This window comes from Hemiscyllium ocellatum, chromosome 1 (genome assembly GCF_020745735.1).
Source record: "Hemiscyllium ocellatum isolate sHemOce1 chromosome 1, sHemOce1.pat.X.cur, whole genome shotgun sequence".
Lineage (NCBI taxonomy): Eukaryota > Metazoa > Chordata > Chondrichthyes > Orectolobiformes > Hemiscylliidae > Hemiscyllium > Hemiscyllium ocellatum.
In genome coordinates, this window is record NC_083401.1 from 150,464,281 (window position 1) to 150,477,671 (window position 13,391).

Genomic DNA, 13,391 nt, shown 5'->3' on the forward strand with positions numbered 1-13,391 from the left:
TTGAGTTGTTGGTGCTGCATTCATCCAGGCAAGTGGTCAGTATTCCATCAATCCCTAATTTGTGCTTTGCAGATGGTGAGCAGGACTTGAGTTACTTGCAGCAATCTTCCTAGCCTCTGACCTGCTCTTGTAGTCACTGTATTTGTATTGCAAGTCCAATTCAGTTTCTGGTCAATGGTTTTCCGTGTTGGTGGTGCCAGTGAATGTCAAGGTGGTGTGTTGGGGTCATCACTGCCTGGCATTTGTGTGGCACAAATGTTACTTAGCACTTTTTCAGGCCAAGCCTGCATGTTGTCTAAGTCTTGCTGCACTTGAACATAGACTGCATTAGTATTTAAGGAGTCACGAAGATTGCTGATCACTGTGCAATCATTGGTGAAAATCCCCACTACTTAGGATGGCAGGAAGTTCGTGATAAAGCAGCTGAAGGTGGTTGAGCCTAGAACAGGATTCTGAGGAAATACTGCAGAGATTTTGTGGAACTGAAACGATTGACCTCTAAACAATCGTAACCATTTTCCTATTTATCAGGTGTGGTGCTAACCATTTGAGAGTTTCCCCCAAATTCCTGTTGACTCCAATTTGGCTAGGAATCCTAATGCCACACTTGGCCTAGTAGTAATATCACTGGACTGTTAATCCAGACACTTAAGTAATATTCTGAGAACCAGGTTTGAATCCTGCCACGGCAGATGATGGGATTTAAATTCAGGAGAAAAGAAATGTGTATTTAAGGGTATAATGATCATACATCCGTTTTTTGACTGTTGGAAAAAACCATTTTGTTTACTAATGTCCCTGAAGGAAGGAAACTGCTATCCTTACCTGGTTTTGGCCTACATGTGGCTCCAGACCCACAGCATTGAGGTTGACTCTTAACTGCCCTCTGGACAATTAGGGATAGACAATAAATGCTGGCTGAGTGATGCCCTCATCCCGTGAATGAATATCTTTTAGAAAAAAAAATCTCTGTCACATATCATCTCAACATCCAGGTCTGTCTCTTGCAATTCACCTTTTAGAATTCAGCTCTTTTATGTGTTTCAACCAAAGCTGTAATGAGGATAGGAACTGAATGGCCCTGGAGGAATCCAAACTGGATGACAGTGAGCAAGTTACTGCTGAGTAAGTACTGTTGATGCATCTTCAATCAGTTTGCTGATGATTGAGAGTAGACTGACAAAGTGCTAGTCAGTTGGGTTGGAGTTTTTGTATAATGGACGTACCTTGGCAATTTTCCACATTGTCAGGTAAATGCTTTTGTAACTCTATAGATACATAGACAGGGCAAAGGTAGCTTGGATGAGACATTTGTCACTCTCCCGTTAAAACCTGTTGGCTCTGGGCTGGCGGCATTGTTTTCTCTTGTGTAGTTTTCATCTTTTTTTTATTTTCTTCTTTTTCTTATTCTTTTGCTGGGGTGGTGTCAGCGGGGCAGTGACTGCAGCTTTGGTGGCATGGATTGGGACTCTTGGCAGTAGTGGTGGTGCCCAGAGCCGGGCCTCCTGGCAGTGGTGGGCTTGGAGCCGGGTCTCCTGGCGGTGCCAGCGAAGCAGTAACAGAGCCGGGGTCTCCTCGCATTTTGGCGCCATTGTTGCTTTTCCCAGAATGGGACCCTCTAGGACCAGGATACCTTTCAGAGAATACACAGAAGCTCTGAAGCTTTGCTTGAGACCCTGGTTTGAACAAAAAATAAGTTCTTTCTTAAGTAATTTCTTTTTATCCTTCTTGTAACTCAAAATGGTATCGGATTCTGGCAACAAAACACTTTTCACTGTATCTTCAAGATATTTGTAACAATAAATCATTCATTGATTCAGGTTTATAGAATGTTTCTGTAATAGCTTCTTTGAAGAGCATGTCCTGGATCCAACCAGAGAAGATGCTATACAAGACCTCGTGTTGTGTGATGCATCAGAATTGCTTAGTGAACTCCAGAGTAAACACATCCCTAGCTAACAATGATTAGCATATGATTGAATATTGTATTTAATTTGAGGGATGATAGAGGCTCAAGATTAGTATTTTAAAATTAAACTGCAATTATGAGGTCATGACAGAGTAGCTATAATGAATTGTGATGCCAAGGTCAGTGGATTTGTGGACAATGCCGAAGAATGATGTAGGTTAGAGAGGGACATAGTTAAGCTGCAGAGCTGGGCTGAGAGATGGCAAATGGAGTTTAATGTGGAAAAGTGTGAGGTGTTTCACTTTGGAAGGAGTAACAGGAATTCAGAGTATTGGGTTAATGGTAAGATTCTTGATGGTGTGGGTGAGCAGAGAGATCTTGGTGTCCATGTACATAGATCCCTGAAAGTTGCCACCCAAATTGATAAAGTTGTTAAGAAGGTATATTGTGCATTAGCTTTTATTGGTAGTATTGCATACAGTTCTAGTCACCACATTACGGGAAGGATGTGAAAGCATTGAAAAGGGTACAGAGGAGCTTTACCAGGATATTGCCTGGTATGGAGGGAATGTCTTATGAGGGAAGGCTTAGGGACTTGAGGCTGTTTTCATTCGAGAGAAGAAGGTTAAGAGGTGACTCAATAGAGGCAAGCAAGATGATCAAAGGATTAGATAGGATGGACAGTGAGAGCATTTGTTGATGGTCAGTATGATTCTGATAGGGCAGTAGTTGACGATGTTAGATTTATCCTGATTTTTGTGCACAGTATGTACCTGGGCAGTATTTGACCTAGTCAGATGCCAATGTTGTAACAGTACTGGAACAGCTTTGCGAGGCCATGGTGGGTTTTGGAGCACAAGCCATTAGTATTATTACGGGAATATTGTCAGGGCTCAAAATCTTTGCATTTCAGCCATTCTTCATTTCACTGTTGGATTGAGTTATTTTCAATATTAATTATTTTAACTTTTTAATTGTTCACTTGCTTAACATTTACCTTTTGCGTGGTTAGATGTGAAACTATTTCAGTTGGAAAGCAGGCCATGTGGCCAGATCAGAAGTAAAGTTTATGGTTTTATTGTATCATGGCTCTGCCTAGAGTAAAATTAGGCTGACATAAGTGAGAATGATTTTGAGGTTAAAGGCGCTAAGTTTGTATGGTTGTTTATAGCTTTAATTTGTTTCAGACATTGGGTAGTTATTGTGGAGTCATGAAAGATTTTTGTAGTTGAAGGATAATGATAGATTTTTGGTTAGAATTATTAGAGTTGATACATTAGGAGAAGTGAATTGTTTTGAAAGGGGTAATTTTCTAAAATGATTGACATGTTAAAGAATGCATGAAGAGACACTATGAAGTAACGTCACCAGGATGACAATTGCTTTTAAGAAAACCAATCCAGGATTAGGTATGGACTATATGGTCAATCCAAGATTGAATTTGAACATTTGTGCTCTAATTGGGTTATTCATGCATAAGGTTGAAGATTGCAAACCCTTTTAAAAACTGAACTCTCCTCATATTTACTGGGCACAATTCTGAAAAGAGAGGACCCAGGATATGCATAAGTTATCAAAGGTGACAGGCTATTTTGATAAAATGGTTCATAAACCACAAGGCATTTGGGTTTATTGATAGGGTCATTAAAGCTTTAAAAACAAATGTTTCAGGCATTTGCCCTTCATCAACTCACCTGCTCCTCTGATGCTGCCTGACCTGCTGTACTTTTCCAGCACCAGCCTTTTCGACTCTGATCTCCAGTAACTGCAGTCATCACTTCCTCTTATAAAACTGTTTTATGCATCACTCCACCACTGGGTGTGTTTTTCAATGGGGTGTCATGCAAAGTTACATATGGCTAGCCCACCACCTTCATGATTGTAGACAGACACACACATACACATCCAACTCTCACCTACTTAAACAATAGGTGGCCTTGTTATTGCTGCAGGGTGGTCACTTTTAACATGAGTTCAACTAGCATTCAACACTTCTACCAGACAATTGCACAGTATACCCTGTGTTCCCTCCTCCTTGTAAACCTCTGCTGAAGGAAATTATGGTGAGCTTGTGTAAAGCACAGTTTCAACCTCTACTGAGGCATTGCATCCAGGTCTGGGTTGCACATGGTAGAAAGTCTCTGAAGACATTAATGAGAGTAAGAATGGCTGTTAATCTGAGGAACTTCTGGTTTGCAGAGAATCCTTGGCAATTAGGAATGGACAATATATGCTGACCTAGTCAACGATGCCCACCTCCCATAAACAAATGGTAAAGAGATTGGAGAATTTGAGACTATTACCTGTGAAGAACAGGTTCTTTGGAGGGGATTTGATAGAAGTACTCAATCATAAATCTGAACAGTGAAGATAGGAATAACCTGTTCTCATTGGTGGCAGGCTTGAGAACCAGATTGCACAGATTTAAGGTAATTGACAAAAGAGGCAGTGATGACATGAAAATTTCCACGTAGCAAGTGATTATGATCTGATATCTATTGTTTTATCAGAGTGAGAGACAGAGAGGTTCAACCCAGCCATTCAAGGGGAAAATGGGTTAGCATCAGAAAAGGTACAGGAAGAAGAGGAAAAATCCGCAAAATTACTACCTGGAGTCAGAACAGGTAGGATGGTCAAACTGTAATTCTGTACAAATTGGATTGTCATCTTGACTGTGATTATTACCTTTTATTCAAATGTGGACCTTTTTGAAATGTTCTAAAATATGGCTGGCCTAGAGACAGAGACTTCATGCTGTTGTAATTACTGGTTGGAGTAGATAAGAGCACCTGTGTTTTCATTTCCAGTGTTAAAACAACAAATTCATGGGTTTACATAACACTTTTTTTAATACCTTCAGGATGTCCTTGAGTGCTTTATAGTCAATGATATGCTTTTGAAGTAATAATGTAGAGGCAGTGTTCACAGCAGCCTGGTCCTTAAATAACAGTGATGATGCCAAGTTAATCTGTTTGAGTGATTCTGGTTGAGTTTAAATATTTGACAGGATACCAAGGAGAACATTGACTTCTTCAAATAGTACCATGTTTTTTTTCTAACGTCCTCTTGAAAGGGATTTTGTTTAACATCTTATTCAAAAAAGCTTACATCCCTGACAGTTGAACAGTTCTCAATACAGTAGGAGGCTCACTTGGGCTCTGAGCTCAAATCTCACAGATAGAAATGTCGAAGCTAAGAGTAGGCCATTCGACTTGTCTCTAAGTGTCTTCAACTCATTATATACTGTAATACTCCATGCTTTGCATCAACAATAACTGAAGTGCAATCCTGAACTAGTTCAAAAACCATGATGATTTTATCCAAGGTGCACATTTACTGCATATTCTAAGCACTACTTGATGCAATTCAATTTTTCAAGAAGATGATTGATCCTTTTAGACCTAAGAACTGTAGCTAGGAGTATGGAGTGAAAGCGGGAACGGAATACTGAAATGGACTATCAGTCATGATCATATCGAATGGTTGAGCAGATTCAAAGGTCCAACTGACAATCTCTTATTTCAGTTCCTAAGCTTCTACGTAACTCTAGTTAAAGCAGCAGCAAGGAGTGAAACATGTAATGACCTGAGGACCGGTGATCTAGGCCATTGTACGCAATAATTAGGCCTCCTGTGATGCTATGGTAGTATCTTTTGTTTGTGGGCTAGAGGTCCTGGTTCAAGTTCCAGCTACTTCAGACAATATGTCATAACACTTCTGCACAAGTTGATTAAAAACATACATCGCGCCATGGTTGAAATTTTGCTGAAGTGATCAGTACTGGAGAAGTGCTATAGCAATTAATAAAATATCCTAGCCTTTAAAAGTAAGGGTATAGACCATAGGAACAAGAGGGGTATGCTGGACTTATAAAGGCACTAATTCGACCTTGGCTGGAATATTATGTACAGTTCTGTATGCCATACTTTTGGAAGTGTTTTGAATGCATTCAAATAATGCAGGAGACATTTACAATAGCAATTTCAAGAATGAGAAACTACAATCATGACAATAATTTAAAGAATTTTTGAATGTTTTCTACAGTCAAGAGAAGACTGGAAAGAGATTTGTTTGGAGTTTTCAAAATTTTGAGAGAACTGAAGAAATTATTCCCACTTGTGGAAGTATTGAGAACGAGTGGGCCCAAATGTAAAGCAATTTGCAAAAGGGGCAAATGCAATGGGAGAGAAATATTTTTCACAGTGAGTAGTTTGGGTCTGTTGTGCACAGCCTAGAAGTGTAGTGGAGGCAGGTTCAACTGAGTCATTTAAGATAACGTTGCTTCTATTGAAATAATCATCATGTTAGGTTATGAGGAAAAGGCAGGCAAATGACACTGTTCATAATATTCATTTGGAGAGTTGGTGCAAATATGGGCTGAATGGCTTGCTTCTGCAGCATAACAATTCATTAGTTGAGATCAAGGGTCATGGAGGGAACAAGGATTAGAGTGGTTTATGATGATCTAGATGGTGCTGGCAGAGAGTTGAAAGTGAGGATGAGGATTTTAAAGTAGCAGTCTTTGTAGATCGGAACCTTCTTGCTTTACTTGCAGTCAGTTGGAATGGGTGATTGATGTCCCACGTTTCAGAAACAAATTGTTTCCTTAGCTTTGGGACCAACATGAATGAAAACGAAACTCTGATGCCTGAGATAGACAGTAGAGAGAGAAAGAACTGAGGATTCATGTAAATTGGGGACCCATTGCTTACATACAAGAACAAAACTGTACCATTTTATTTTGAAACATGTGGATGGCTAAATCACCCGCAAACAAACACCAGGCTCAGATGGAGACACAGACTTGTGTACGGATGAGCAAACTCTTGGCCACGTGGAGAAACATTGATATGTGCAGAGATACACACCATTCATGTACATGTGTAAGCAAATAGACAATCAGGTGTGCATATATTTGCACACATTCAAACACACAGATGCATACATCAATGTCTACATCATTAACAAATCACTTAACAAACAAACTCATACATATATACATAGCCTTTTAATCAAATATTCCATCTTCTAAGTTTGAAGTAGACACTGAATACTCAGTTACTGCAACATTAAAATTTGAGCCAGTTATAGAGTCAAATAATATAGAAAAGACCCTTTTGTCAAACTCAACTATGCCAACCAGACATCATAATGTGACCCAGTCCCACTTGCCAGCACGTGGCCCATATCTCTCTAACCCCTTCCTATTCAAATGACCATCCAACACTCCCTCTGGCAGCTCATTCCATACACTCATCATCCTATCCATGACAAAGTTATCCTTCAGATCTGTTTTTTCAGTTCTGGGAACTGAGTACAGAAATGAATCAATTTCAGTCCGTGTGTCTGAATAAATTTTCCGCATGATATGTGGAAAGCAAAAATATAATCACCACTTAATTTGTTAGAATCCTGTACTGTTTTTAAAAAAAAACACTTAAATTTGGCACATTATTTCTGTGAAAATTCTGAATTATGACACTGTAAGTAATGCTGCACTAAAGTGTACCACTACCTTTTAAGATTGCAAAGCAGTAAATAAGAGTATTGTTTGAAAGCCCAGTCCATTAGATACAAAGTATTGATAATCGAAATGATTGAGTTGATCCATGGTTACATTTTGTAGAAAATAGAATTTTCTCCAATCCCATACTTTCGTATTTGGCTGTTCCCAAAAATAATCCCTCAGATGGGAATAATTTTGACTTTGAAATCAGTGGAAATAAACATGAGGATGACAGATCATATATCATTCACTTTACACTTGTCCAAAGTCAAAACTATCCCCACTCATTCCTTCCATTGATTATCTGTCCAATTCTCCTTTTAAGCGTTTCAGTATAACTTGTCTTTATGACCGCAATGGGCAGGCATTCTTGGTCTGCATCCATTCTGTATGAAATAATTAAACTAAAACCATTAATGTAGCTTTCCTCCTTGTATTTGCTAGTGTTTCTTATTTCTGGCGTTTTAGTAACTTCAATATATTGATCCAAAGTTTGTCAAAATTATGACAAATTAATTATGTGAAAATACCACAGAGACATCAAGGGCACATGTGTAATGAAAGTAGAAAAGAAAAGCTTGTTCTGAGTTTGTAACATCATGCTGTAAATTTGTTGAACACAATAGCTTGCTAGTGGGTGTTGATTGAAATGCAAGGAACAACATGGAGTTCCCATACTTGCGCAGTTGGATATAAAGCAAATTCCCCAGAGAAGGTTGAGTCATTTGAAATTAAAGTCCCCTTTTGAAGCGATGAAGGCTTTGATCAGTTGTGCTGAAGAGCTGCAGACATGGCCAAGTTGCTTTGCAAAGCACTGCATTGGTAAGAGTGTGCTGTTACTGCTTGAGAGTTGAATGCCAACTGTCTGGAAGGCATTTCAGCTGACCACCTTGCCCACCTTCAGCTGTACTTTCCAGCTGCCAGTTTTCAGACTGGCATGGGGAGTAGATTGTGTAACTGCTTTGTAGGGTGAGGGACATTTCCATGACTATAATTCCCAGCTGCAGTACATCAACAACAACACCACATGTCCTGCCACAGGCACTGGAGATGGCCACTGAGATACAGTTGAAAGAGTTGAGACAGCCAGCATGGGGTTCATAGGCAAAGAATTAGCTTCCCTGTTGTGTGGGAACAAGTGCTCCAGTCATCTCACTCTGTTGGTATTTGTATCCATATGGTGCAAGATCATCTTCCCAGTGGAGCAGGTGTGATTGCAATGTTGGTATCTCAAGGTACAAATCACCAGAAGCTTGCTTCTCTGCTTTTCAAAACCTGTTACTCTGACTTCTTTAAAGCGTATAATATCCTCTGTTACAATTAACTTAGAAGTGCAAAGCTTGCTGAATTGTCCCACTACCACTGTGTAAATTTGGTAAAAACAGTGCCTTACTATTGGCTCTTGATTTAGACGCAAGAAGTGACATGAAGTTTCCCTGCTTGCAGAATTGGTGATAAATCAGTTTATAAAGTACACGCAGGGATGTGAGAATGTTAGGAATAGCTTGTTTATAGAAAATGATGAATAATTTCTCAGCATGCTGACTGAGGCATGGGTGCAAGAATAGAATAGGCTGGGAGGTCATTGAGTGAACTGGCAATGCAGGTGGGAGTGAGGTGCCCGCAGAGAGAAATGTGCAGACCACCAAGGTGAACTGACTGTGGTGTGCTTGTGGAAGAAGGTTTCTGCAAGCCAGAGTGTTGGGCTTGTCACTTACACTTTTCCCTGTTGTATTTTTCTTATGTCTTTAAGTTTTGTGGAGGAGCCAAAGCACTACTATTCTGTTTCTCACCACTTCAATTCACTTTACCCTGGCTGAAACAGCTCGCCTGTTCCTTACGTCCTTAGAATTAGTTGTCTCTGCAGCTCTCTGCAGCTCCCTACAGCTCACTCAACTAGACCACCGGACGAGTGGAATGCACAGGATCTGACCTTCTCCAGGTTTCCTCCTCATGCAGATAGCGGCTGCAGCCTAAAAGAAAATCAATGACCTGGTGTGTTTCTGTGAGGAATGCTACAGAACCTTTTACACACGTAATTCTTCTGACTAAATAACTGTGTCATGCAATACACTCTGCATAAATGATCGAAAAGGTCAAAGGTGGACTCTGAATTTTTTTTTCTGGTACAATATAACTGTATGGTCTGCTATTCCTGTGATCAGGTAATAAACAAATATGGTTTTGACTTTGGAAAATAAACAATGATGGTAAGATTGCACCGAGTGCAGCAGATGATGGGACTACACTGGTAGAACCCTGTAATGGTTGGGAGGGCAGGTGTCATGAGTCATTATACTCTGCTGCACACTGCACAGCATTGCTGGTGGGCAGGTATAGTCTCTGGTATCGGATATACAGTGAATAGCTAAGGGTGCTCACTGGCACAATAGAAACTTTCAGAGACCAGTGGGCAATGCAGAGGCTGGAGTGCATCATCAACATCCTGATGAAGGCAGATGCTGCCTGACCTCCTGTGCATTTCCAGCACTACTCTAATCTTGACTCTAATCTCCAGCGTCTGCAGTACCCACTTTTGCCTGCATCATCAACATGGACAATCTTATTTTAATTTGATAAGTTTCTGCTTCCCTATTAAGTTACTGTTAAGCATTTATTTGCATTTTTGTTAAAGTGCCCCATCAAGGACTGTTAGCAATTTTGTGCCTTTGATTTTTTTTAAAAAAAAGGACTAGAAGCAAGAGTCATAGAGTAATACAGCACAGAAACAGACCCTCCGGTCCAACTTGTCCATGCTAACCAAGTTTCCCAAGCTAAACTAGTCCCATTTGCCTGCATTTGGTCCATATCTCTCTCAACTTTTCCTATTCATGCACCTATCCAAATGTCTTTTAAGTGGTATACCTGTATCTGCATCGATCATTCCTCAGGCAGTTCATGCAAACCAGCCTCCATGTAAAAATGTTGCCCCTCAGGACCCTTTTAAATTTAATTCCTTTCGCATTAAAAATATGCACCCCTTGTTCTGAACTTTCCTACCTAGGAAAAAGACTTTTGCTATTCACCTTATCTATGTTCCTTGGGATTTTACAAATCTCTATAAGGTCACCCCTCAACCTCCTACGTTCCAGTGAAAAAGTACCAGCCTCTCCTTGTAAATCAAATTTTATAATATCCTTCCAGGAGCATCTGGAATAAGGTGGGTGAACTTGCAGCATTGGTTGGTACCTGGGACTTCAATGTTGTGATCATTTTGGAGACATGGATAGAGCAGGGACAGGAATGGTTGTTGCAGGTTCTGGGATTTAGAGTTTCAGTAAGAACAAAGAAAATGGTAAAAGGTTTGGGGTGTGTGGCTCTGTTTATCAAGGACAGTGTTATGGTGGCAGAAAGGACATTTGAGGACTTGTCTGCCGAGGAAGTATGGGCCGAGGTTAGAAACCGGAAAGGAGAGGTCACCCTGTTGAGAGTTTTCTATAGGCCTCCGAGTAATTCCAGAGATGTAGAGGAAAGGATAGCAAAGATAATTCTGGATAGGAGCAAGAATGACAGGGTACTTGTTATGGGGATCTCTAAATTTCCAAGTATTGACTGGGAATACTATAGTTCAAGTACTTTAGATGGATCAGTTTTTGACCATTGTGTGCAGGAGGGTTTCCTGACATACTATGTAAAAAGGTCAACCAGGGGCGAGGCCACATTGGATTTGGTACGGGGTAATGTATCTAGCCAGGTGTTAGATTTAGAGGTAGGTGAGCTCTTTGGTGATAGTGACCACAATTCGGTTATGTTTAATTTAGCGATGGAAAGGGATAGGTATATACTGCTGAGCAAGAGATACAGCTGGGGGAAAGGCAATTACGACACAATTAGGCAAGATTTAGGATGCATAGGATGAGGAAGGAAACTGCAGGGGATGGGCACAATTGAAATGTGGAGCTTATTCAAGGAACAACTACTGCTTGTCAAACGGAGGAAGTTGCTGAGCGAGGGAGCTGTGGTTTGCTAAAGAAGTTGAAGCTCCTGTCAAGAGGAAGAAGACAACTTATATTAAGATAAGATGTGAAAGCTCCAGGCTCTTGAGAGTTATAAGTTAGTTAGAAAGACCGAAAGAGAGACCAAAGAAGAGCCAGGAGGGTGCATGACAAGTAATTGGCAGATAGAATCAAGGAAAATCTTAAGACTTTCTATAGATATATCAGAAATAAAAGAATGACTAGAGTAAAATTAGGATCAATCAAGGATAGTAGTGAGAGGTTGTCTGTGGAGTCAGAGGAGGTAGGGGAAGTCCTAAATGAATATTTTTCGTCAGTATTCACACTGAGAAAAGACAATGTTGTCGAGGAGAATACTGAGATACAGGCTGCTAGACTAGATGGGATTGAGGTTCACGAGGAGGAGGTGTTCGCAATTCTGGAAAGTTTGAAAATCGATAAATCCCCTGGACCTGATGGGATTCTTTGGGAAGCCAGGGAGGAGATTGCAGAGCCTTTGGCTTTTATCTTTATGTCAACATTGTCTACAGGAATTTTGACAGAAGATTGCAAATGTTATTCAAGAAGGGCAGTAGAGACAACCCTGGTAATTATAGACCGGTGAGCCTTCCTTTGGTTGTGGGTAAGGTGTTAGAAAAGGTTGTAAGAGGTAGGATATATAAGCATCTAGATTAGGGATTAGGGATAGTCAGCATGGTTTTGTGAAGGGTAGGTCGTGCCTCACAAACCTTATTGAGTTCTTAGAGAAGGTGATCAAACAGGTGGATGAGGGTAATGTAGTTGGATTTCAGTAAGGCATTTGATAAGGTTTGCTATTTGTAGGCTATTGCACAAAATATGGAGGCATGGGATTGAAGGTGATTTAGCTGTTTGGATCAGAAAATGGCTAGCTGAAAGAAGAAAGAGAGTGGTGGTTGATGGGAAATGTTCATCCTGAAGTTCACTTACTAGTGGTGTACCGCAAGGATCTATTTTGGAGCCACTGCTGTTTGTCATTTTTATAAATGATCTGGATGAGGTGTGGAAGGATAGATTAGTAAATTTACGGATGACAGTAAGGTTGGTAGAGTTGTGGATAGTGCTGAAGGATGTAGGTTACAGAGGGACACAGATAAGTTGCAGAGCTGGGCTGAGAGGTGACAAATGGAGTTTAATGTGGAAAAGCATTGAGCTGATTCATTTTGGAAAGAGTAACAGGAATGCAGAGTACTGGGCTAATGGTAGCATTCTTGATAATGTAGATGAGCAGAGAGATCTCCGTGTCTGTGCACACATGTCCCTGAAAGTTGCCACCCAGGTTGACAGTGCTGTTAAGAAGGCATATGGTATGTTAGCTTTTATTGGTAGAGGGATTGAGTTTCGCAACCATGAGGTCATGTTGCAGCTGTACAAAATTCTTGGCCGCACTTGGAATATTCCGTACAGTTCTGGTCACCGCATTATAGGAAGGATGTGGAAGCTTTGGAAAGTGTGCAGAGGAGATTTACTAGGATGTTGCCTGATATGGAGGGAAGGTCTTACGAGGAAAGACTGAAGGACTTGAGGCTGTTTTCGTTCGAGAGAAGAACGTTGAAAGGTGACTTAATTGAGATATATAAGGTAATCAGAGGGTTAGATAGGATGGACCGAGAGAACCTTTTTCCTCGGATGGAGATGGCTAACACGAGGGGTCATAGCTTTAAATTGTGGGGTGATAGATATAGGACACATCTCAGAGGTAGTTTCTTTACTCGGAGAGTAGTAGTGGCATGGAACAGCCTGCCTCTTACATTAGTAGACTCACCAACTTTAAGGGCATTTAAATGGTCATTGGATAGATATATGGATGACAATGGAATAGCGTAGGTTAACTGGGTTCACAGGTTGGTGCAACTTTGAGGGCTGAGGAGCCTGTACTGCATTGACATGTTCTATGTTTTATGTTCTATAGCAGGGCTTCCAGAACTGTACGCAGTATGCCATCGTCTCACCAAAGTTCTGTACAACCTCAACATGAAGTCCCATCAAGCTAATTTTGTCT

The 13,391-nt window shown here is 40.5% G+C and overlaps 1 protein-coding gene across 1 annotated transcript in view; it reads left to right on the forward strand.

Annotated features, from left to right (window-relative positions):
- The window catches only part of tll1 (tolloid-like 1), a 379,020-nt gene that overhangs the window by 99,714 nt on the left and 265,915 nt on the right, over positions 1-13,391 (forward strand). The window lies entirely within an intron of this gene.